The following is a 27053-nucleotide window of genomic DNA, read 5'->3' as shown; positions in this document are numbered from 1 at the left end:
AAACCCCAGTGTAAGGTGTAAACTGACCAATTAGCCAATTATATACTCAAGTGTGTCAGCTCCACAAAGAAGCACTGGCGATGTTTCAACTATGTAAACACATAATTACACCTCCGGCATTCAACAAAATCCAGGTAAGGCTCAAGCGGAAATTATTACACGCTTGTGTAACGGTGGGTATACGCTACCACCACTTCGAGAGATCGAGAGTGAAAAACAATGAAATGTGTTTTACGGGACCCAACTTCACTTCGAGAGATCGAACGTTCGAGAGATTGACAGTAAATTTGCTTAGTTATATAGAGAAAAAAATCGGAACCATGATTTCACTTCGAGAGATCAAGAACTTCGAGAGATCGAAGTTCGACCATATACATACATGAAGCTGCGCTCGTTCAAACGGTAGCACCGTCAACATATTAAAACAAATATTGCATGTTGTTGAGGGTAACATTGAAAATTTTCACCCCTCGAGAAACCTCGGTTGACAATGGTTTTCTCGGGGTGAAAATTTTCAATGTTACCCTCAACTACATGCAATATTTATATATTGATTAATTTTGCAATATTATTTTATTATCATATTTATTTAAGTGGTATACATACAAATAAACAATTAAAATGCATTAAATTACGAAATTCTATCAGCATACTCTGTTTAGTAGTACCCCTCACGATGTGCATTGGATTTCAGACTCCTTCCTACATGTAGCTGCAGCTCTCTGAAAAAATATTTGACGGAACACAGAGCTACAGATCCACCCCTTATAAAAACCTTCGATTTACGGCACACAAAAAGTTGCGCACGATTGGGGCCTTATAACGTTGTATTCTTGAGTTGCTGGCTCACAAATTTAATATAAAAAAATTCTTAACATATTTTCCTACTATACTGGTGTTCAAACATACTTTCAAATATTCATTAAAGCCCTATACGACCTGAAAACTCCCAGCCTCAAATGATTTTGTTTGTTGACGTAGCCATGTTAGGTAGCCGGTCAATTCAAATCCCGGTTAATTTCTAAATGACCATACTTGCACAATAACGTCTAGATGTGAACTAGCTAATATCCCCACAATATTTTAGCTAAATATTTTAAATAATATATCATCCCAGTGCCTTTAAATAATAATTATTCAAATAGTTAAACTAACGGCAATGCGGCTTTCATTAGTCTCGTCCGGTCTCCATCCCTGCCACACGAGTGTTAAGGACTTTTGTAGCATTATCATGAATCAAGAGCTTATTTTACCTTTAGAAAAACTATATTTTTTAATTTCTATAAATTATTCGTTTTGATAATAAATGAAGAGTGAATACATAACTTATAACAAATTTCATGAATATATACCAACAACAACAGGGTTCGAATTGACTGGCTACCTAACATGGCTATGTCAACAAATGAAATCATTTAAAGCTGGGAGTCTCCGGGTCGTATGGGGCTTTAATGAATATTTGAAGGTATATTTGGACACTAGCATAGTAGGAAAATATGTTAAGAATTTTTTAATATTAAATTTATGAGACAGCATCTCAAAAATACAACAATATAAGGCCTCAACCATGCACAGCTTTTTGTGCACCGTAAATCGAAGATTTTTTACAAGAGGTGGATCTGTAGCTCTCTGTTCCGTCATTTTTTTTTCCAGAGAGCTACAGTTCTGCAGCTAAGTCCTTCCCTCTTATGCAGCAACTTTGAAATGAAATTTCTTGACTGTGAACATATATAGTCAATTTTAAAGAGACAATTCCTGTCATGCTGAGTGTGTGTTGCACTTAATTCAGCATTGCACAGAGTTTGCCATTATTTTCAATAAAGACGCCAAAACACCTGTTGATAGTAATGTTTACTTTCTCTCTAAAGAGGGATAATCGCGGTTTTTAGAGTGTTCCCAACCTGTTAAATTGGGCATTTTCATACAACTGATTTCATTATCTATCATTTGAGATTTTGATTTTATAAAATATCCTACTATACATATGCCTACTTACATATCTATTTCCTTGAAAGATGGTATTTCTTTCTTCAGCAAGCCTACGTCTTCTACTTTGGATTGAGCCGTTAACCAGCGGAGACCTTTTAAGTTGACTTTCAGCAAACTTTCATGATTAAGATTGCCCAGAGTGCCAAGGTCATTTGCCATCTCCTCGTGATCTGCGATTTCTTCGTCAAAAAAAGTGAGCTAAAGAAGACATGAGTTCAATTACGATATTAGACAGTTGTTCATATTCATAACGTATTCCAAGTTTATGAACTAAACTTCTAGTCCAGTCACAAGTCCTAGAAGGGATGTAATTCTCAGTTGAACTGGGAGAACTGCGATTTGGCGAGACAGTACTGTCACTCGATGACTGAGAAGATTCTCTGACTAAACTGGTTGGTTGAGAATCGCATTCAGTCGAAGACTGAGAACTAGAACTTTCCGTCATGTTTACAAAACGTAAATAACATTGTAGCAGAGCAATACCGAAATCAATTGGGCTATATTAATATAACCAAAATATAGCCAAAGAAAACCAAAAATACACCATTAAATACAGACTCCACCCGAGATGACGACTTTAAGCGTGATAGCATTTTCACAACTTCAAACTATGAAATGTTGTTTTTTTTATCATGTATGCGATTTAAGGTAGTTCAGCTGAGCACATGCACAACTGCGCAGAATGCTATAACAAAATATCCACTGGTTTAATACTAATCCCTGAGGTGCAAACATATTGCACATTTATTACTGAATCCTATCCAGTTGAAAAATTCGTTGTCAAGTCAATTTTTGAAAAGGTTTGGCAGGGACTATATATTTAGGCAGAAGAATTTACTAAAGTTTTAAATCTTCATAATTTCAGTCAATATATCTTCTTTTTCTTTGTACCTCTAGGGTGGCAGAGTACAGTTTTTTTGGTTTTTCAACATGTGGGAAGGGGGTATACATCTAAGTCAGGTTATGACAGGTTAATGAAAAATCATACTACCCTGTTTTCTCAATATTTGTATTTCATATTAGGGTAGTTATTAAATTAGGGCCCTATATTAAATGTCATCCATACATGCAGGTGTTGCTGCACAAAACATGCCCTGAGTAGGTGCCCCCTTCTTGCTCTGATTTTCTGTCATTTGGGCTAAATCCGCACCACCCCCACACCACCACAGTACCAAGCGAGGGGATATAGATGCTGTGCACAATCAAGAACCCTGTCTGACCTTCTTAAAAATCTACCTTTTATATGGGGCCATCCACCTCCCTCTGAGCTACCTACCATTTCCTGGACCCTCTAGGTTTTAGTCTGAATTTCTTCAGCTGCTGACCACGTGTCTTAGTTTCGCATTTGCACCCATCTATATACTAGGCATCATGGTGAGTGACACCTACATGTTGCATATCATTTTTTTCACTAAGCACTCAGCTATACACTTGAAATGTATCCTAAAATTATTCTACACATTTTTACACATGTAATATCACTTCAAATATGGGGTTTCTCCATTGTTTAAGAAACTTGACCAGGCCTATAGTGCGAAACTGTCCCCTGCTACCTTTAAAAATCCAGAGATCCCTTCTGATGGACGTCATCTCATATTTTTGAGAAATTTGACTTGTTCCGAGTGAAACTACACCAACCCTGTCACGTCGACTGCCCTAAATCTGTTCGCAATAAACTTTTTTATAAACCCTACATATCTGTGTCTGATGTTGTCATTTTTGAGTGCTGAGAGTGTTCACGATAAGAGCCCTGTGCCTAAAAAATTCTGTTACATGTAAATTGTATCTATGGTATAAGTGACCTAACATGTAGTGCTACATGCTGTACATGTAATCATGAGAGCCTGTGTAGAAGAAGATGGACTACAGAAAGATGAAAGGACAGAACTGCTCTAAAAATCTAGAAAATTTCCAACTTCACTGCCTATATGTTTACATATTCTACATGAATGGACCTGAAATAGGCTCTGATTAAGTGACTTACTCTCCAACAAAACTTTCAATCCATTTCATCTTCCTAAATTCTTTTCTAAGCCCTCCTCATGGTGAAAACAAAAGTAGTATGCACAACAGCTAATGGTCAAAGGGAGGTAATTATCAAACAGACCAGAACTAGTGCTCTCACTCAAACTGATTAATATGCTTATCTGAAGGCCTGACTCTGGGAAATGTGTTTTGAAAAGGACAAGTAATGGACATTCTACCTTATCCAGGGGTCAACATTTACGTTTGTCCGCTTGTCCGGTACCAGTGGAAAAACATTTCGGACAAGTGAATATTGATGGGCACTTGTCCGATTGGACAAGTGCTTTTTTATGTAAAGAAGTCTCCAAACAATTTTGTGAGAAGTTTATCGGTAGTTAAGAGTCGGAAGTACATGTATAATGCATGGAAAATGAACTTCGATTGCTTTGTAAACTAGCTGAGTTAAACTCAATTGGGATTGGTGTTCACTTATTGCGTACTACTTTCAATCACTCATTGCAATCTCTTACCAGAGAGCGTTACGCTACGCTCCACAATGTAGCGCGCCCTCTGGTGAGAGAATGCATCCATGGATCTTACGAAGTTATTGATTCAAGATGGGAAGTCTAGATAAAATTTCGTTTTTTGCGTTTGTTGTTTTTATCAAGAGAATAAGATAAAAAAAAAATCAATCAAGCAGGTATAAAAATAGACTATATATTAAGTAAATTAAATACAGTTTTCAAGTTGACGATATAATATCCTTTTTAAAAAAAATTCCGGACAAGTGAAGTTGAAGTTCGGACAAGTAAATATCTTTGTCTCTTGTCCAAATGGACAAGTAGGAAAAAAAGTTAATGTTGAGCCCTGCTTATCTCTTGAACAATATTTATACAACAAGATACCTCCCTAACTCACAACTCTAAACAAGAGGCCCACAGGCCTTATCGGTCACCTGAATACTAGTGAAAAAGTATCACTACTTCCATAGGCTATGAAATTTAGAAAAAATTTCCTATGCTGAATATCTAAGCTAAATTCTAATGTTCAGCAACAGTATAAAACAAGATGTGTTCTTAAAACTTCACTGCCTTCGAAAGTGCATACACTGATGAAAGGCTTTAAATAATAGGTGTATTAACATTAAAACATCAAAACATATGACTAAATTGAACTCATCCTTAAGTCATAACCCTGGGTTTTGATTGAAATTCACCATTTTCTGTCCAGCCTTTTCTGCTATTCCTAAGTATGCATTTAGATTTAATACAGTATCAGCAAACTTAAACATAAAAACTATATACAAAGTGTTGCACCACCCTGGGGTCAGAACCCTTACTCTGGGGATCATCAAATTTACAATTTTGGTAAAAGACTACCTGCTCTATCCATTTACTTTCAATTTAGTATCAACAGCACTAAAGAAGATGTTATTTAAGTGTTTTACACAGAAACACTACATAACAAGTTTGGCCCTGTCCTGGGGTCAGAACCCCTATCCCGGGGATCACGAAATTTACAATTTTGGTAGAGCCCTTCCTGCTCTCCATCACCATGCATTTAGTTTTTCTTACACATGTGCGGTTCTTGAGAAGAAGATTTTTGAAAATTGGTCAATTTTCGGCAGTTTTTGCCCCGCCCCTAAGGCCCCAGGAATCCTGAAATTTAGTTTATGTCCCCCTTGTTCCAAAGATGCTTCATACCAAATATGAAAAGAATTGGAATGATTGTTATCAAGAAGAAGTTAAAAATGTCTATTGTTCACACATTTAATAACTGACCATTTTGGCCCTACTCTGATACCAAAACACCTACCTCTGGGATCATCAAATTTACAATTTTTGTAAAGGACTACCTGCTCTTTCTAAATATCTATTTAGTTTCAATATAGTATCAACAGCACTAAAGAATATGTTATTTAAGTGTTTTACACATGAACACTATATACCAAGTTTGACCCTGCCCTGGGGTCAGAACCCCTACCTCGGGTATCATGAAATTTACAATTTTGGTAGGCCTTCCTGCTCTCCATCATCACGCATTTAGTTTTTCTTACATGTGTAAGGTCCTTGAGAAGATTTTTGAAAAATGGTCAATTTTGGGCAGTTTTTGCCCCGCCACTATAAGGCCCCAGTGGTGCAGGAATCCTGAAACTTACAATTTATGTCCTCCTTGTTCCAAAGATGCTTCATACCAAATATGAAAAGAATTGGAATGATAATTATCAAGAAGAAGTTAAAAATGTCTATTGTTCACACATTTAATAACTGACCATTTTGGCCCCTGACCCCGATACCAAAACCCCTACCCCTGGGATCATCAAATTTATAATTTTTGTAAAGGACTACCTGCTCTTTCTAAATATCTATTTAGTTTCAATATAGTATCAACAGCACTAAAGAATATGTTATTTAAGTGTTTTACACATGAACACTATATACCAAGTTTGGCCCTGCCCTGGGGTCAGAACCCCTACCCCGGGGATCATGAAATTTACAATTTTGGTAGAGGTCTTCCTGCTCTCCATCATCACGCATTTAGTTTTTCTTACATGTGTACGGTTCTTGAGAAGATTTTTGAAAAATGGTCAATTTTGGGCAGATTTTGCCCCGCCACTAAGGCCCCAGTGGTGCAGGAATCCTGAAATTTACAATTTATGTCCTCCTTGTTCCAAAGATGCTTCATACCAAATATGAAAAGAATTGGAATGATAATTATCAAGAAGAAGTTAAAAATGTCTATTGTTCACACATTTAATAACTGACCATTTTGGCCCTTGACCCTGATACCAAAACCCCTACCCCTGGGATCATCAAATTTATAATTTTTGTAAAGGACTACCTGCTCTTTCTAAATATCTATTTAGTTTCAATATAGTATCAACAGCACTAAAGAATATGTTATTTAAGTGTTTTACACATGAACACTATATACCAAGTTTGGCCCTGCCCTGGGGTCAGAACCCCTACCCCGGGGATCATGAAATTTACAATTTTGGTAGAGGCCTTCCTGCTCTCCATCACCATGCATTTAGTTTTTCTTACACATGTGCAGTTCTTAAGAAGATTTTTGAAAATTGGTCAATTTTGGGCAGTTTTTACCCCACCCCTAAGGCCCCAGGGGTGCTGGAGAGCTGAAATTTACAATTTATGTTCCCCCTGTCCCAAAGATACTTCATACCAAATTTGAAAAGAATTAGACTGGTAGTTATCAAGAAGAAGTTAAAAATGTTCAATTGTTAACACACAACGGACGACGCACGACGACGGACGACAACCGATTGCAATAGGTCACCTGAGTTTACTCAGGAGACCTAAAAATACAAGCATCTCCCCCATCTGCACAGCACTTGTAAGAAATTCAAGAATTAAACATGAGGACAACAAACACCTATTGAAGAAACCGAGGCAAAAAACTAAGCTATTTCAAGCCAGGACATACCTATTTCCCTCAGCATTCTGACGCCCGAGCTGGTGCCCTCCGAGACGTTGATGCACCTGCTAGTTCGAGTACATGTGACCAAAACACAGAGTGGGACCGTATAAGTCTTGATGAATACTGGGATGCTGTGTGTATGTCCACTGAAGATCTCATCCTCCCAACCAAACTGCGACCTGCCAAGCCTGTAAAATCATGTACATGGAATGACGAAGAGGAAATCAACAGCGAGGAAAACATCATTGCTAACGTACATTCCTTAGGCCTACTTCTACAAAATTCTACAGTTCACCAGTGTGCCAGACCTTCAATCACTCTATCAATTTCTAAGAGGCTAGGACTATGTGTGACTGTCAGAGCCATTTGCTTAAACTGCCATTTCCACTCACCAGACATGCAGCTCTACACAACTGTCAAGAAGACTTGAGGACCGGAATCAAGTGCCCTCAATGATGGACTGGTACTGGCTCTCACCAAGTCTAAGATGGGAGTGTCTGATGCACGTTTCCTTATGTGCTGCCTCAACATAAATCCACCTGACAGCCGTGGTCTGCAGCGGAAACTCAATCAGATGTGTGACAGAGTGGAGGAAATCAACGTAGCCTCGATGATCGACAATCAGCGGTATGTCTGACGTGTCAACCAATTTCTCGGTCGAGGAAACGAAGTCCACATCGAGACTGACACCTCTTACAACAACAGGCCACAGCCAGGATTCGAGGCAGCAACCCAGAGCTTCGGTGGAAAACAACACCTCCCGAAAACTGGTTTTGGCCCTCCAAACTGCCAATAAGTTATGCTGCAAGAGGAATTGTGAAAATCATGAACAATGCAAAGAGAACTAGAACTCTGAAGACACCATTGCTTCCAGTGAATCAAAATTGTTAAGAAAAAATTTGGACTTTATTCAAAATCATAACATACTTCAACCTTGTTCCATTACCAGTGATGCCAGTGCTCAGATCCAAAAGACCATAAGGGACTATTCTAGAGAGAATGAAGTACCAATTCAGCACTGCTTCATCCACAAGCTAAGAACCCTGCAAAAAATGTACGAAACATCCGACTAAAAACCATGTTACCCACTGGACAGGACAGAGATGCCTACATGCAGAGACTGGCCACCTGTATCTGAGCCCGGATCCGATGCGAGCTCGTCAAGATTAGGAAACTGTGCCGGACCGACCAGTCTTTCCAGCACCATGCCGAGAATGCAGTCCCTAATGTTCTGCCATGTTTCTCAGGCCTACACGACAACTGTATGAAAATGTCATTTACCTGCACAGCCCATCTCACGGGCTACAGCACCAAGTTCCTTCCGCACGGAAAACATCTGGGCCTTGACTATGCAGACATGGACAGTATTCAGTCTGTCATCTGTAAACAATTCTGGAGAGAAGGTCTGCCAACTCGCCACAACCAACAAATGTGAGAATCTTCACCAGCGGGTCTTCACTTATGCTCCCAAGAACACAACTGGGGCCAGGAACTTTAACGCCATGTGTCACTCAGCAGTCCACTCAGCATCCCATGGGTCTGGCAGAAGTGTTGTCCTGTTGGCTAAGGAGGTGGGCCTGAAATAGAAATCCAGTGGATCATTTTACAAGAACATGTTCAAGAAAGATCAACAGAACAGGTATCACCGTGAGCGCAAACAAACCAACCAATACCGAGCATCTCGTTACCTGACGAGACGACGAAAAACCAACAAAAAACTCAGAGAACTGTCCCTGTACAACAATGCAAGACACTCCACCTCCAACGAACACTCTTATGGTGTAAATGTGTTACCTCACTGAAAGAGACACGGTCTGTGTGCTCCATGACCAATGCATTGCCCCTCGGCGACACAAGACTTCCGCGAATTGTTTACCGACTGCGGTTCCATGGACAAATGTGGTAACTTTATGCACTGTTTGTTATGGCATAAGTGTGATATGTGCATGTATGTGTCAAAATTATCCATGTTATTAATTTAGAAAATAAATCTGTGAACTGTAACCTTAATTTGTTTTCCTCTAAAACTTGGACGATAAATGCCATAGCCATCCTTGTTGACAGCACCTATCCATAAATGACAAAATGGTCTTAACTGTGTTTTTTGTGTAAAAATGTCTTTAAAATGACTTGTTTCTCTGTCTGTAAGTGCTATTTCATAAATATGTGCCATGGTGTTGTGAATAAGTGTGGTGGTTATGATATTCTGTATTGGAGACCTGTATGAGTAAAATCGGTTAATTACATGTACAACATGTAAATCTACATGTAATCTATATATAAAGTATAGAGGGTATATAAAGTACCTAAAATACCCTTATTTTAACCACTAAGCTGATTTACATGTGACTTTTTGTTACTATGAAACTTGACCAGATTCTGGTTTTCCATACTATATGGCTTAGCTTACCCCCTTGACTTAGTTGACAGCTACTGTGACACTTATGAAATACTTGTATTGAAAAAAAACATGGTATCCAATATGTGATACATTTAACTTTCTAAAATTCATAAATTGGCTGAATTCTAGGGGTTTGAAAAAAATATCATTTTCTTAAAGGTGGCAGAGGACAGTTTTTTTTGGGGGGCGGGGGTTCAACATGTGGGAAGGGGGTATACATCTAAGTCAGGTTATGACAGATTAATGATCAGGATATGGGGCTCACGGCGGATGTGACTGGTCAACAGGGGATGCTTACTCCTCCTAGGCACCTGATCCCACCTCTGGTGTGTCCAGGGGTCCGAGTTTGCCCAACTATCTATTTTGTACTGCTTGTAGGAGTTATGAGATTGATCACTGTTCGTTATCTTCACCTTGCATTAATGAAAAATCATACTACCCTGTTTTCTCAATATTTGTATTTCATATTAGGGTAGTTATTAAATTAGGGCCCTATATTAAATGTCATCCATACATGCAGGTGTTGCTGCACAAAACATGCCCTGAGTAGGTGCCCCCTTCTTGCTCTGATTTTCTGTCATTTGGGCTAAATCCGCACCACCCCCACACCACCACAGTACCAAGCGAGGGAATATAGATGCTGTGCACAATCAAGAACCCTGTCTGACCTTCTTAAAAATCTACCTTTTATATGGGGCCATCCACCTTCCCTCTGAGCTACCTACCATTTCCTGGACCCTCTAGGTTTTAGTCTAAATTTCTTCAGCTGCTGACCACGTGTCTTAGTTTCGTATTTGCACCCATCTATATACTAGGCATCATGGTGACACCTACATGTTGAATATCATAATTTTTACTAAGCATTCAGCTACACTTGAAATGTATCCTAAAATTATTCTACACATTTTTACACATGTAATATCACTTCAAATATGGGGTTTCTCCATTTTTTAAGAAACTTGATCGCGCCTATAGTGCGAAACTGTCCCCTGCTACCTAGGCCTACGTGTATTTCATTTTTCATGGCAAAAGTCATTGAGACTTGGAACTATAGTTCAAATGTTGTAATTTATTAATTCGGTTGATATATATATTTTTCCAAACAGAACACAGTGATTCTTAAAAAAAAAAGATAACATACTTTAAATTTTGTATTAAAATTCAGTATCTTGTCCTATAATTTAAAAATTTGATTTATAACCTATGGGGGCATACTTCTGCCTCCTATTTGCAAGTTATTTTTCTATAGATTATGTCGACATGTAAGATAATTATGTCAACATATGTGCATGCATGCAACATAAATACAAATATATTTATTGATGCATATTTATTTATTGGCACAAACACATTTAGATTTCTAGATGTTCCGTCCCATTATCAATCTTATCTTAGTCGATTCGATCGTCCCATTACCGATCCGTCCCTAGACTATCCGTTCCCTAGTTAATACATCCCCTAGTCAATCCGGCCCAGAAAAAATAACTATGTCTACGTTTTTGAACTATTTTTCCAAGTGTTATTTACAGTACTGAATTGGTTTAATTCATCTGCATATTTCCTCTTCATTGTGTGTGCCTCTGACGTCTTCTGACATCAGGTGGTAATCCTTTTGATATGCTCTCTGGTATTCATGGCTTGACTGCAGACTATAAGATAACATACTTCATGATGAAACAACCATAACGTTATTAAAGCAAGGAAATATAAATAAAATGGTAAACCTTTGTTGCAGGTACGATTGCCATTTTTTCACTTTTCAAACTCTAATGCTTGTTGCCATGTACAGGGTCGCACCTCCCGGTGACAGTACTGGTATGGAAACTCCATTGTCAGAATGACGGGCGTGCCACTTTGAAGATTGGCTTTACGTAGCTCACTACACTAAAGCTTATACTCTGTATGACACCACGTCACAAGATGGTGATTTAAATGTTTTGTGAAATTATTTGTATTAATCGATTTGTTTGTCTATCATCGTAGCTTAGTGGTTATAGCATTGGGCTGGTGAACCGCAGATCTCAAGTTGAAATTCCCCAGATGTTTTCAATCATGTGTTGAAATAATTTGTTTGAAAATCATGTTTTTTTCCAAATTTGTATATTTTTTGCCTTTTTGGCAAATATACTTATTGTATATCATCTTTTATAATTTAATCAATTGGTACTAATTTGAGAAACTATTTCTGGGTGTAGTGAGCCACCTTGAGGTAATCCTTTATTTTGGTAGATCAAAAAATATTCCTACGCTCTGAGCAATTTTTTGAACTTCTGGAGTTTTGTTAATTTAAAAAAACTTCTAATAGTTAGCAGTGTTTGAAATTAACCATAGACCGAGAGACAATGCCTATATGTCAAATGACACTGGTCTATGCCAATTGTAAGTTAGATAGACCAAATTGTGTATGCCGATTTCTAGATTTAAGCAATTATATCCCATAGGACCCAGCATGGTCAGACGACATCTGATAAACGTTATGAGGAAAGGAAATTCTATGCCAATTTGATGATGTCTATGTCATCTTGTTTTGGCATAGACCTGTGGTCTATACCAGTTTTAAACCAATTTCTAACACTGAGTTAGGTTACTGTAAGCTCGCAATTAATGATCGAAGATTGCACAACAATGCAGTTACATTACAATTGTGTATATAAACTCTAAAATTGTTTTCACTCAGATATGTTTTCATAATGATTAATGGACACACTTTTACATTGATTGCTGTACTAACTTAAATAACAAAGTCTTTACCATAATTAATGAGCACACTTTTTCATAACCAATTGTACTGCATGGTTATCGCACTTCAAACAACAATTATAAAGCCTAAGGGTTGAATTGTACAATTTTATTTACATACCGAACTCCCATAGTTATTTTAATAGTTTGATAACTAACTGCAATATGCATGCAAAACTTCCCTTTTTTTTCTTAATTAAGTAATTAATTATTTATTATATCTTTGATAAAAAAAATTTGGAGGAGCCGGATCGACTAGGCAAAATGGGACAAATCGACCAGGGCACAGACCATCTAAGGACTATAGGGATGGACCGACCGTGGAATGGATCAACCTGACGCCACACATTTACAATAATTGGCAAAGGCCCATTGAACATCATTAGATAATGTTTACATAAATATGTCAACATGAAGAAAAATGTAATCAGATTTTCCAAAATTATCAAATATCACCCACATGACTTGCAACATGGTAGATGCAACTTATATGCTGCGGTGGCCTAGTGGTTAGAGTGTTCTCCCCACATGAGGAAGGCCAGGGTTTGAATCCAGGTCAAGACAGACGTAAGTCGTTAAAACAGGTAGTGACAGTTCCATCGCCAAATGCTCGGCATCGCAGGTGTGAATGTCACAGGTCCTCGGAGATTACCTTAAAAATGGATGCCCCATGTCACAGTAGGTGTGGCACGCTAAAGAACCCTCACTGCTCAATGGCCGTAAGCACCAAGCATATAAGGCCTAAATTTGAAGCCCTTCAATGGTCTTGGTGACGTCTCTAAATGAGTGAAAAATTTTCGAGAGGGACGTAAACAAGATACAATCAATCGATTTGCAACTTATTTATGTTGACGGTGCAACTTATTCTGATGGAGACCAGCAGTTCCTTCCAGACACGGTCAAAAACACCCACGATAACAAGACCAGAGGTTGGCTATGTGACTAGCCTCATCTGCATGGTCCAGGTTGTTTTGAAGGAAAGGACAATTGTGTGTCCGCCAATAGAACATTCCAGGACACCTGTTACTGATCTAGTAGCTCTCTGAAAACAACTGAAAAGACTCAGCTACTAAACAATTCCATTTACAGCATTAGCGCTACTTAATTGTATAGTATAGGGGACTGGTGTTTCATATTACAAATGTAACAGGAAGGGAGAAAATGCAACGGACCAGACCAGGATTCGAACCCGGGCCCCCTGAATTCTCTAGTCAGGTGCTCTACCAACTGAGCTAACTGGCCACCGGCGATCGAACACAGCTGACCGCTACATTCCTCCCTCCTTAAATGTCTTCACACCTGAAGACATCAACCCAGGATCTTTATCCCTTGGCAGGCATTTTCACCTGTCAGTTCTAGGGACTGGTCTACGGCACCAATTTGAAATTAGAATAGGAGAGAGGAAAAAATCTTTGGCTGGACCGGGAATCCAACCCGGGACCCCTGCATTACTAGTCAGGTGCTCTAACCACTGAGCTATCCAGGCCGATATCCACAGTCCATTTAGCCCTCTTTACTACATTCCTCCCTCCTTAAGTTATCTTCGCCCTCGAAGACACACACAACCCAGGTTCTTTTCGCCCTTGACAGGACCTTCACCTGTAAGACCAGGGGTGGTCAACGGCACCAAATGTAACAGGAAGGGAGAGAATGCAACAGACCAGACCGGGATTCGATCGCCGGTGGCCAGTTAGCTCAGTTGGTAGAGCACCTGACTAGAGATTCAGGGGGCCCGGGTTCGAATCCCAGTCTGGTCCGTTGCATTTTCTCCCTTCCTGTTACACTCAAATGATATAATGTCCTGTAATGTTAATATAATGTTCACTATAACAAAGTAAACTATCACCACATGCCATCTGTCAACATGTATGTAAACGAAGTGGTTGAACTGCTAGAATATCATACATAAACATTTCAATATCAAACGCTCAATATGACAAATTTTACTAGCAAAATGGTTCTGAATCAGATATTTGAATATATCGTAAATACACGTTTTAAACGCTCAACACAACAAATTCAATAATATTGAATATATATACCATAAATACACATTTGAATATCTAACGCTCAACACGACATATTCAATGGCATAATGGTTCAAATGTTGGAGTATCATAAATACATGTGTAGCGGTCAGCCGGGTTCGATTGCCAGTGACCAGATATCTCAGTTGGTAGAGCACCTGACTAGAGATTCAGGGGGCCTGGGTTCGAATCCCGGTCTGGTCTATTGCATTTTCTCCCTGTTACATTTGGTGCTGTGACCAGCCCCTGGAACTCACAGGTGAAAATGCCTGCCAGGGGTTGATGTCTTCTGGTATGAAGACATTTAAGGATGGAGGAATGTAGCGGTCAGCCAGTTTCGATCGCTGGTGGCCAGATATCTCAGTTGGTAGAGCACCTGACTAGAGATTCATGGGGCCCGGTCTGGTCCGTTGTTCTCCCCGTTACACATGTGTAAATACTAAATTCTCAACACAACATTTTTCAAAATATGACAAGAAGTATACAGTATATCATCACGTTTGCAAATATTGCAAAAATGCTGGATTTACCTGCGATGCTAATATCATGTAACCGAGGTATTACATGATGTAATGGTAAACACAAGGCATAAAAATAATGCCTTACCTTAAATGTGGCAAAGCTTCAACCAAAAAACATAGAAAACAGGTAAACATCTTGACAGGTACAGTGCAGTAGGCCGACTGCTGGACAGGTAGGTAGACAAGGCTGTGTGAGCTGGAGCTGGAAATTGAAAACTTTCAAATTTATTATATTCAGTAACCCCCTATGCAGTTTTAGTAAAAAGTAATCTGGGGAAAAAAAATTAAAATCCTAACTCATGGACTTGAACTCACAATTAAAGGCATAATTAAAACAGAAATTAGCAACTTCCCCCAATTTGATATTATGGCAAAACATTGCAGATACAATATTTTTAGATGTTTCACTTCAAGGTAAAATGAAAATGAAGTTTCAAAAGGTGACACATAAGTCAATTTAAACTATTTCAGAAAATGTTTACAATTAATTTGCCTATTTTTTTTGTTAATATAAGTATATTTGTTGATCAAAACTTGTTACACATGTATGCTAGGTTAAATTCCAATTTATGATAGGAGTGAAATAAACTTAAATCAACAACAACTTCATTATCAAACCAATAAATAGGAATTAAGAATTTATAGGTGGGACCGTCACATATTTAAAGTTGTAAACATGCCACTGTAGGAGTTGCTTATCCCTGTTTATATATGTATCTGTCGCAATCTACAGATCAGCAGTCGATCGACACATCAACTGACTGAGCTATACCCAGCTTAAGGCAAAATTTTAAAGGAATATAGTATTACAAATATTGCTGATGTTTACATTTTCATTCATGTTTAAAAGATCCCATACCGAAATGAGTTATAACTAAGTTATAACTAAAGTATAACTTAATTATACCTAGGCCTTGAGGTACAAAAAAGTTATAACTAAAAAGTAACTTTTCTGGACTTAACCATTTTCATGTATAACTAAAGTGTAACTTTTTGAACTTTGTCATTTTCATGTATAACTAAAATGTAACTTTTCTGGACTGTGTCATTTTCATGTATAACTAAAGTGTAACTTTTTGAACTTTGTCATTTTCATGTATAACTAAAATGTAACTTTTCTGGACTTAGCCATTTTCAAGCATATCCAATATTTATGTACCAGTTTTGGGACTTTGTCATTTGAGGGTGGGGGGTACCAATACTTTTTGACACTTTCATAGTAATTAACTGAATGTTAAAGACCTATCTCATGACCCTTTGGTCTGTGAAAATGTAGGTGGAGCCCAATCTAAACAGATGTTATTTACCTGGAGTGGCCAGGGTCTACCAAGGTGTTAATTGCTATATCCCATGACACTCTAAGAAATACAGACAAAACATGGTAGAAATCTACCTGTCCATGCTGTCTTGATATACACAGGACCTGTCTCAGGGACCTCTGCAGTTTCTGTGGTCATAGTGTAGGTTGTATTCCTACATGTAAGGGTAGATGACACACATTCTACACCCACCCCCTCTCTCTCAGTCATTGACTCAATGAATAATTTCTGTTATAAATATAGAGGTATAAAAAATTCATGACATAAATTATTTCAATAAGTTATAAGTTTTAGAAATTATTGTGCAAATTATTGTTTGATTTCTGATTGTGTAATTTATAATACATGTATATAAAGGGGGGGGAAAATACTATTGAAATTCCAGTGTTCAGAGGTCTTTTTAAAAACAATTGAATTACAAGAAAATAGCAGTTGTGGACAGGTCAATGCTATCAAAACTCTGGTATACTGGGCTTCCTCAAGATCTAAAGAATGCCTGTAGATACTGGCTGTTATTGTTATCAAAACACCTCTCTGGGGTAGCTGGAGACCAGTGTCTGCAGATGTCCCTCCACCTGAGATCTATTGTTAAATGTTTGATTGACAGGCAGTTTACAATTTTGGGGCATTATCTTAAAATTGGGTCTTTAACTGGATTGACTTATGTAAATTTTTAGTGATTATTCACTTTCAAACACTTCAGTGAACTGTGTCATTTCTTATTTTGCCACAAAAAAGCTAGTCAGAGGGAAATTTCAATGTTGAATTTTTAAATCTTTTTCTTTTGGGGGGATGATTAAGGAATTGATCAGAAATTGCATGGAAAAATTACAAAATCCAGGATCCTTACTTATAGAATAATAAATGCATTGTGCGATCAATAAAACATTCTATATATTATATTTTTAATGAACTTTATACGCTGATACAACCCGTGAGAATTCAAAACACCATGTATGATGATTGTTGATCAATTACCACTAGGTGCTATTTATGGAGAATGGCAGGTCAAATTGTTTAATTGAAACGAATAATGAACTGAACACATGTATGAGATATGTCACAGTATTTATTAAAAATAAGTCCATATGGACTTCTGTTCCATGTTAAAAGAGACACTATTCATCAATTTAGGTATGCATAGTCTATCAAAATCAAATTAAGGCATATATATAAAAACGTCTTTTCCAAAAAAAGTATCAAAAAATATTTCTATATTCAAATCTCATTGGTAAATGTGACACAAAACAAGGTATGACTGTTAAATGATGTCTCTGTTCTGGACATTGAACATGTTCATGTTATATTCCTGTTCAATCCTGTTAGGAACTGTGAAAACAAAACAAAGTTTTTCATTTGTAGTCATGTCCTGTTACTTTAACAAAAGTTTCTAATCTCCCAATGAACGTTTCCTTGAATCGAATTATTTTGTTGTCTCAACCTGTTCGTCCACAAGTAGTCTTTTGAAGAAAACCACACGGACCTACTCTCCCGCTAAGGTCAAAAGGACTGCTTGTTCCTCAGATTTCAAAGGTCTTTTACATAGGCTCCAATAACAGCAACCCTGTCTGTTCCCTTTCACTGCTGTCAAACTTCAGAGCTTGGGACAACGTCAGTAGCTGCTGATGAACACAAACCGCAAATGCTATTTGGGTTTCAATATGTTGGATGCCATGGAAAAGGCATCTCAATTATCCATTACAATCCTCAAAATAGAAACAAGATGAGCACCAAAGTGGTCCAAGATCCTCAACTTTTTCTGTCAGGTGTAGGATCATATATCAAACTCTTTGTCTCATTCTGAATCTCCGTCAACATATATGATATGGCAAGAAAGCAGGTTCTTCAGCAACATCTTGAAGCAACTAAAAACAAAACAAATATTGTAAAAGTACATAAATAGCACAAATGTTTCCATATAATGTTCGGTGCAACATGTCATTTGATAGGCTATTATATATATATCGATCATATAACCTGATATCTATAAATCACAATGTGACTGATGACGTAAAAAAGAAATAAGTAAATAAATCTGCTTGACATTGCATTTAAACATTTTACAATTTGAAGTCATTTCTGAGGGGAAATAAAAATTCACAAATAAAATGTAATAAATAAAATAATGGCTACATGCCGGGCTTGTAACTTACGATTATGAATATTGGATCATTTACAAGCATCAGAATATAATGCATAAAACGAAATCTAGGAACTTGTTACCTTTCAACTACATCAACAGTTACGGTACACAATCGTAACGAAAACTAACCTGGTTAAATGATTTCTCATGAAAGGCATCGATAATCATAATGGCGACAGGGCCAGCAGTTTCACACGCCACACTTCGATTGTCGAAATTTTCTGATGAAATGGTGTCTTTTCCTTGTTGCATTCGCCAAAGGGATACTTTGAGTGTTGGATTAGACTTATCGGCATGGAAAACCTGGTAGCTACCACGTTTGTGAGGGTACATAGCTTCGGAGCAGTGACGAGTGTTTCGCTTTTATTTCAATCTTTGTTTTTAAAATGGCGCCTTCTTCGTTTACATCCGGAATAACCGGAAGTGTGCGAATCGGGTATTTACGTAAAAATAAAAATACGTTTGATTGTTCCTGATCAATTTCAGCAAAACTGATGAATAACTAAAAAAAATCTCACGTATATACTTTACGATTTTTAATCATTTGAAGTCATAAAGGTTTTGAATTCCTTGATTCCGGTATTTCCTCTAATCGCTGATTGGTCAAATCGGCTCCGCTCTCCATTTTCAAACAAGATAGCGTCGGTTCAAGAAGGTGAAAGTTGAAAGGTTCTATTATTACTTTGTTCAACGAACCATGTATGCCCTTATGGAGTGGATAGAGGAAGAAAAGGTCAGCATCATAACCATATCACGCATCAAAGATCCAAGAAAGGAGTTTTGCCAGTATAAAGTTGGGGATTTGGTGAAAGCCAGCTGCCATGGCTTTTCTGGCGTGCATCCCGCCAAGATCTTAGGTAGGCCTTTTCAAGCAAGTTTCTGTTTACAATATTTACACAAATTTTGTCAGAATGTATTAAGTTTATTTTAACTTGAGGATAATTAAAACTGCAGTTGGACTATACAGTCCTACATATTAGCCCTTCTTGATTCCCTCCATTTTGTTGACAAAATACATGTTCTTATGTGGACAAACATTTTTAAATAATAAAAGTACGATTATGAAAATTTACATGATTTAGAAATAAGAAAATGTGTTTATAATAGTATAGAATTTCCCTTCCCTAAAACTGAAAAAAATATTTATATCTTTAAGAAAATATTTGCTTGCCCTCTAGGCCTCTCCCGACTAGGGATAAAAAGGGTCGAGTAGGAAAGTAGGGAGAAAATTCTTTTTTATTCACATGAAGTTAAAAAAGCTATAAATTAGATAAGAAAATTTCTGAATGAGTAATAAAAAAAATGTTAACTGGAGGTTAAAAAAGTTTTTGAGTCTTTTTTTTTTTTAATTTTTAATAATAATATTAAAGCTTTGAAATAAATGGATTGTGATTTTCTTTTATCTTGGCTTCTTTTTCTTATTCTAGATGATGGAGCTGATGCCTGGTAGTGGGATCTACATTTATCCCAAAGATATACAAGCTTTATATAAGCCAAAAAAAAACAAACAAGTGGAACTTTTCAGGAAGGGGAACCTAACTGGTGCAAATGAAAAGACCATTTTAAACACTATTCCTGGTAAGAGATTATAATCTAATTAATAAATTCTTTATATAACACTAATAACAAATTGTTTAACTTCGAATAAGAATAATCAGTCGCCCACATTTCTTTCAATTTGTGAAGATGTATTTAAAAGGTGAAAACAAAAAAACTTGTAATTTCTGACATCCATCTTTTAAATTGGAGAATCAATGACAGTTAGTTACTAGAGTATTTTCTTTTTTATTTAAAGACGATGCCGGGATTCAGAGGCCATTGTCAAGTTTTCGATGAGGACCAAGATTAGTTCCCAAGTCAGCCTCCAGAACATGAAACAGACCTAGCTTTTATACATTCAGTAATGTGAGATATATATATATATATATGGGATTCCCTTCATAAGGGATTGTCCAATTTTTAATGTGATAATATGTACAAAGAGTTAGTGATGAATATTTTATTTATATTTTTGTGCCAAACTTTATAAATGATTGATTGTTTGATGTTGGAAGAGAGAACCCAGATACAATGTACCTTGGAAGAGACCACCGACCTTCCGAAAGTAAACTGGGAAACTTTCTCACTTACCGGCGCGAGCGGGATTCGAACCCGCGCCGACAGAGGTGAGAGGCCATGTGATTTGGAGCGCGATGCTCTAACCACTCGGCCACCTTTATAAATGAAATTAATATACCAATAATAGTCGCTGTTTATAATCGGTAATGTCTTATTATCCCCATCATTTTTGTAACTTTTCCATAACTTTTGTCGGGTATAACTTTTTTGTAACTTTTCCATAACTTTTGTCGGGTATAACTTTTATGTAACTTTCTCCATAACTTTTGTTGGGTATAACTTTTTTGTAACTTTTCCATAACTTTTGTCGGGTATAACTTTTTTGTAACTTTTCCATAACTTTTGTCGGGTATAACTTTTATGTAACTTTCTCCATAACTTTTGTTGGGTATAACTTTTTTGTAACTTTTCCATAACTTTTGTCAGGTATAACTTTTTTGTAACTTTTCCACAATTTTTGTTGGGTATAACTTTTTTGTAACTTTTCCATAACTTAAGTATAACTTTTTGATAACTTTTGTGAAGTATAACTTTTTTGAAGTATAACTTTTTGATAACTTTTATGCACTTGTTGTATTCATGTTGAAATAAAAGATGATAACTTATACATGAGTATAACTTTTTTGTACCCGAGTTATAAGTAAAGTATAACTTTATTTGAAGAAGTGGTTCCAAACTCCGATAACTTAGTTATAACTTTTTTGTAACTTTTCTTAGTTACAAAGTTATAACTTAGTTATAGTTTTTTTCGGTATGGGATCAGTCAGCCATTATGATGCTGTAGTATACTTCTTAAAGATCTGGGTTAGAATAGGTCCTTAGTACCCCCTTGCTTGTCATAAGAGGCGACTAAATGGGGTGGTCCTTCGGATGATATCGCAAAAACCAAAGTCCTGTATCACAGCAGGTGTGGCACCATAGAGATGGTGATGTCTCCATATGAATGAAAATATTCTCAAGCGGGACATCAAACAATATACATTCATCCTTTCAGAAATGGTTTCAACTACAGATGGACAGACTGACAGAAAGTACCAAAACAATATGCCAAATATAATATATTTACAGTATAGGACTGCCAGAAAATGGCCATTTTCTGGAAGGAGTTATAAACTTGATGAAAAGTTGTACAGAAACATGACAGACACCTGACAACAAACAGTAGAAACACTAAAATCAGCATCATAAAATAACAAAATATTTTTAAAGAATATAATACTTGTAAGTTCAGGTGAACTGAATATGTGGTTTTGTTTTACTAACATTGATCGATACCATGGACACTTTTGGCCATGAGTCCCCCAGCAGCAGGAAACATTAAGCCATTTAAAATTTACGATTAACAAAATAAGTACTAGTATACCATTTTTCTATTTTGTGTGCAAACCATTTGACAACTAACATTTAAAGTAGTTCCATCCTCATAGAACATCAATAGATTTAAGCATGATAAGAACATAAATTTTGTTCAGTCCTTTCTGATAGGTATTGTAAAAAAAAATCTTGTTAAACATCTAAAAATTCTAAGTTATATCCTATATGATATATGGTTCAAAATATTGAATCCAAGGGCAATAACTCTGTTTTCATTCATTCCTTTATCAAGTCCATTATGTGATAGATTTTATTTATTTTTCAGAAACATTCTTAAAAAATATTTTTGAAAAGAAATAGTTTCATGAAATTGATATGAATAATATCATATATATTATTACCACTTTTTATAAAATTTTGAAAATGCTATTTAAGGATAATTACAATTTTCTGATGTTGATATTTACGATTCTGTTTAGGCCACATTTAAAAGAATTCTGTTTTCCCTCCCCCGGCTCTACATATTATGTAGTTTGTATAACAGCTAGACCTGCAGGTAATGTTTTTTTCAACTGGATGTTTGCTAATAATATGGATGTATATGCTTCGACATGATCACACTATCTAAATAGATTTTTTATGCTATCATCAAATTGAATGCATTTAGATCATGAACCCTTTTGCTTTCAAGTGCTACTGTCCAAGAGTAGACTTGTATCATATTATGCTGCATTATGTATGTCTCACATCTTAAAAAGTGCAATAACCTATATATTTTCTTTGACAATTTATTAGTTTTAACCAAATACAAATAAATTCTATACTTTTATCAGGCAAGTATGGAGTTACCTTAAGGATTCTTTAATTACTAGGTTTTGTTTAAGTGTACACCTTGACAAATATTTGTAGTGTAGAAAAGTGATGAATATTGGACTATGTGAACAGATGTGGATTACTAAGTTTCCTCAATTTAAAAATAATCTGCATGGTATTGTAATCCATTTCCTCATTATATTTCATAATTATGTTTTTTAATATCTATTTATCAATGCAAAAAAGCTTTCCCACATTTTTAAAAAAATTCTTATATGATTTTCATATTCTATAAATAGTCTCTAAATATTTAAACTAACAATTGCTTTATAACGTAAACCCTTTTTCAAATATATTGATACCTAAATTTGCACAAATTCAGTGATATATATAATTACTTTAACATTTGATCTCCAATCAAATCTAATATTAGGTATCAACTAATTGGAAGTTTCCATCAACTGTATTATCTGCTCTTAGGCAGGGGTTTCACCCAGAACCTCTGGGCTCATTGTAGCTCATTTTAAAGTATCCATGTACAGTTACATAATTGCATGGTACATTATAATGAGTAATATAAAATGTGTACTGTACAGAAACTGTACAAACATTGGTAAAAACCTTATCTTCTCACAATATAACTTTAACAAGATTAGTTAAACTTTCACATGACTAATAAATCTTTCCTTCTTAAAATCATTCTCAAACAGTACACATTATGATTCCTTTAACTTAAATTGCTAATCTAATATTAAATAGATGTTTTGGCATGGCACGAATTGCCTCACCTGCAGTAAATTCAAATGTAGGAAATTCATCAAAGTATAGCATTGAATGTGGTATTCAGATTGTATGTTACACACATTTAGTGAAATGAAGATTTCAACAATAAGCCTTCATATGTTTTAACAGTCATAAAATAAATTAATTAATTTTTCTAGGTTAAAGGGGCACCACTCCATCAAAACCAATGAAAAGGAACAAAACTCAAACTTGATCTGTAACTCAGTAATACACATCTGCATGCAGGCATACAAAAAATCAGTTCAATATCTCACAGCATATAGAAAAAAGTCTAAAAATTTTAAGTTCAAGGGGCACTACTCCATCAAAAATCAACGAACCGGAGCAAAACTCACACTTGATCTGTAACTCGACATCAATATACACCTGCATACAAAACATCAGTTCAATATCTCAAGGCATTTAGAAAAATTTCAGAAAACTGGTCCTAACATTAATTTTTCAAACAGGGCACAACTCCATCAACAAGAGACCCACAAGCCTTATCGGTCAACTGATTACTTGTCTAGTTAAAAGTATCTCTAGTCCCAAGGGATATGAAATCTAAAAACAAAATCCTGTTCTGAATATCTAAGCTAAATTCTAATAGCAACAGTATAAAATAAAATGTGTTCTTAAATCCTCAATGCCCTCAAAAGTGTATACACTGATGAAAGGCTTTACATAATACAAGAGGTCCAAGGGCCACATCGCTCACCTGAGTCACCTTGGCCCATATTTAAAGATTTTCCCTATATATTCGCATATACAACTTTGATCCCTATTGTGGCCCCATCCTACCACCAGGGGCCATGATTTTACAAACTTGAATCTGCACTATGTCAGGAAGCTTTCATGTAAATTTGTACTTTCCTAGCCCAGTGGTTCTTGAGAAGATTTTTAAAGATTTTCCCTATTTATTCCCATGTGAAACTTTGATCCCCTATTGAGGCCCCAACCTACCCCTGGGGGCCATGATTTGAACAAAATTGAATCTGCACTGTGTCAGGAAGTTTTCATGTAAATTTCAGCTCCTCTGGCTCAGTGGTTCTTGAGAAGATTTTTAAATGATGCCACCCTATTTTTGCATTTTTGTGATTATCTCCCCTTCGAAGGGGGCATGGTCCTTCGTTTGAGCAAACTTGAAAGCCCTTCACCCAAGGATGTTTTTGGCCAATTATGGTTGGAATTGGCCCAGTGGTTCTGGAGAAGAAGACGAAAATGTGAAAAGTTTACAGATGGACAGACAGATGACAGAAAATAGGCGATCAGAAAAGCTCACTTGAGCTTTCAGCTCAGATGAGTTAATAATATGCTAGATGAAATCCCTTGCAAACGCGGGAAATCACAATTAAATAATATTGCATAAAGGAAGGACCATATGCATGCTTGAATTGTTGTGCACATGAAATGAATAAACACTATATACTACGTTGGCCCCACCTTGGGGTCAGAACCTACCCTGGGGATCATGAAATTTACAATTTTGGTAGAAACCTTCCTGCTTTATATCTTTATGCATTTAGTTTTTCGTTAGTACGTGTGATTCTAGAGAAGAAGATTTTTGAAAATTGGTCAGTTTTGGGCAGTTCTTACCCTGCCTCTAAGGTCCCAGGGGTGCATGCAGGTATCCTGAAATTTACAACTTATGTCTCCCTTGTTCCAAAGATGATTCATACCAAATTTGAAAATAATTAGAATGATAGTTATCAAGAAGAAGTTAAAAATGTCTATTGTTCACCCAATTTAACAACTGACCATTTTGGCCCTACTCCGATACCAAAACCCCTACCTCTGGGATCATCAAATTTACAATTTTGGTAAAGGACTACCTGTTCTTTCTAAATATCCATTTAGTTTCAATAAAGTATCAATAGCACTAAAGAAAATGTTATTTAAGTGTTTTACACATTAAACACTATATGCCAATTTTGGTCAAAACCCCTACCCTGGGGATCATGAAATTTACAATTTTGGTAGAGGCCTTCCTGCTCTACATCATCATGCATTTAGTTTTTCTTACACATGTGCGGTTCTTGAGAAGAAGTTTTTTTTTAAATTGGTCAATTTGGGCAGTTTTTATCCCGTCCCTAAGGCCCCAGGGGTGCTGGAGTCCTGAAATTTACAATTTATGTCCCCCTTGTCCCAAAGACGCTTCAAACCAAATTTGAAAAGAATTGCACTGGTAGTTACCAAGAAGAAGTTAAAAATGTTCAATTGTTAACACACGATGGACGACAAACAATTGCAATAAAAAAGTCCAGAAAACTGGTTGTAAGAGTAATTTTTCTAAGTTAAGGGGGCACAACTCCATCAAAAATCTAGGAACCAGAACAAAACTCAAACTAAATCTGTAACTCATCAATTTACACCTGCACACTAAAAATCAATTCAATATCTCTAGGCATTTAGAAAAAAAAGTCCGAAAGAAGGACGGAAAAGGGTAAACTATATGCCCCAACCATGTTGTGGCGGGGGGCATAAAAAATGATTGTACAGGAAGTTGTTTTTGTTTATGGTTACAAGCCATAGTAGTCATGCAAGTATGAAGAATGTAGTGATATACCAATAATGCACAGTGATTCCTATGCTATCTGTGTATGTAATATCAAAAGCAATTTAACTGCCATTTTGTATCAAAGTTATACGACTGGTAAAGTATGCTTAAGGTAGCTCATTACACCAACATTTTTATTAATGGTTCTTTAAAACACCTCTTATGAAGCATGATTTCTCTATCAAAAGAGTGAAACAAGCAATTTCGTTGTTTTCTCCCAGGCACGAAAAATTACGATATCTAATCCAACATGAAATTAAATACATCTATAACAAACTCCCTACGTTGCAGTAACAAATGGCCTAAAGTCTTTGTCATAACATTTTTGATGAAGTTTAACATACATGGTCTATCAATAAAATGAATTCACATCTAAAGCCTGGTTTACATAAATTTGTCCTTTGATATTCCCATAGATTCTGTCCATATACAATGCTGTCTGGTTTCCATGCGATGGCTGGTGGCAAATGCGAGATTTTCATCCGGAATTACGAACTCTGTGGCCTCTATGATATTGTTAAGTTTAAAGTTTTCAAAATTTTAAGAATCGTAAGTGCATAGCCTGTGCACATGACGTACAATGTATTCCACAATCTCTCCATGGTCATTTCACAGAATTGCCCTGATCATGGAAATTTTTATTTTCTCATAATTTGCAGTATTCCATTATAGTTTATAATAAACTACATCCAATTTGCATATCCAGTGTAAGCAGTATGTCTAACTGGCAGGACCTATTGTCTTGTTGGTTGGAAGTTTTCAAGAACTGACTTCGCACAGCCTATAGCACGAGAGTCGTGAGGGCTCCATACAATTTCCAAGAGAGAATTGTGGATATCTAGCAGAGACTATTACATAAAATGCACAATGTTAAAATAATTTCCATATAGTCAATGTATGGATTAACCTGACCTCTTTGGAGGAGCTGC

General features: G+C 36.4%; 1 protein-coding gene and 3 long non-coding RNA genes across 14 annotated transcripts in view; 2 read left to right on the top strand and 2 right to left on the bottom strand.

The window, feature by feature from the left end:
* LOC125677395 (uncharacterized) overlaps positions 1-27053 on the top strand; it is a 244908-nt gene that overhangs the window by 141386 nt on the left and 76469 nt on the right. The window lies entirely within an intron of this gene.
* Positions 1-27053, bottom strand: part of LOC125661778 (uncharacterized) — a 122195-nt gene that overhangs the window by 37838 nt on the left and 57304 nt on the right. For 7 of the 11 annotated variants that reach the window (XR_008801665.1, XR_008801668.1, XR_008801666.1 and 4 more), the window contains 7 exons: positions 15163-15279; positions 11318-11439; positions 8671-8966; positions 8317-8432; positions 7782-8191; positions 7396-7577; positions 1997-2187 (listed from right to left, as the gene is read on the bottom strand). The gene's annotated coding sequence lies outside the window, so the exon portion shown is untranslated. The remainder of the gene's footprint in view (positions 1-1996; positions 2188-7395; positions 7578-7781; positions 8192-8316; positions 8433-8670; positions 8967-11317; positions 11440-15162; positions 15280-27053) is intronic. The other 4 variants (XR_008801669.1, XR_008801673.1, XR_008801670.1 and 1 more) reach the window with 4 other exon arrangements.
* Positions 17448-18808, bottom strand: LOC130053173 (uncharacterized). Its single transcript, XR_008801677.1, has 2 exons — positions 18669-18808; positions 17448-18261 (listed from the first exon to the last, which is right to left on the bottom strand). It is a non-coding gene; the product is annotated as an uncharacterized LOC130053173 (long non-coding RNA).
* Positions 19259-21264, top strand: LOC125650917 (uncharacterized). The gene is made up of 3 exons (XR_008801679.1): positions 19259-19396; positions 19967-20117; positions 20335-21264. It is a non-coding gene; the product is annotated as an uncharacterized LOC125650917 (long non-coding RNA).

The sequence above is a fragment of the Ostrea edulis genome, chromosome 3 (genome assembly GCF_947568905.1).
Source record: "Ostrea edulis chromosome 3, xbOstEdul1.1, whole genome shotgun sequence".
Classification (NCBI taxonomy): Eukaryota; Metazoa; Mollusca; class Bivalvia; order Ostreida; family Ostreidae; genus Ostrea; species Ostrea edulis.
This window is presented reverse-complemented; position numbering and strand designations above follow the sequence as displayed.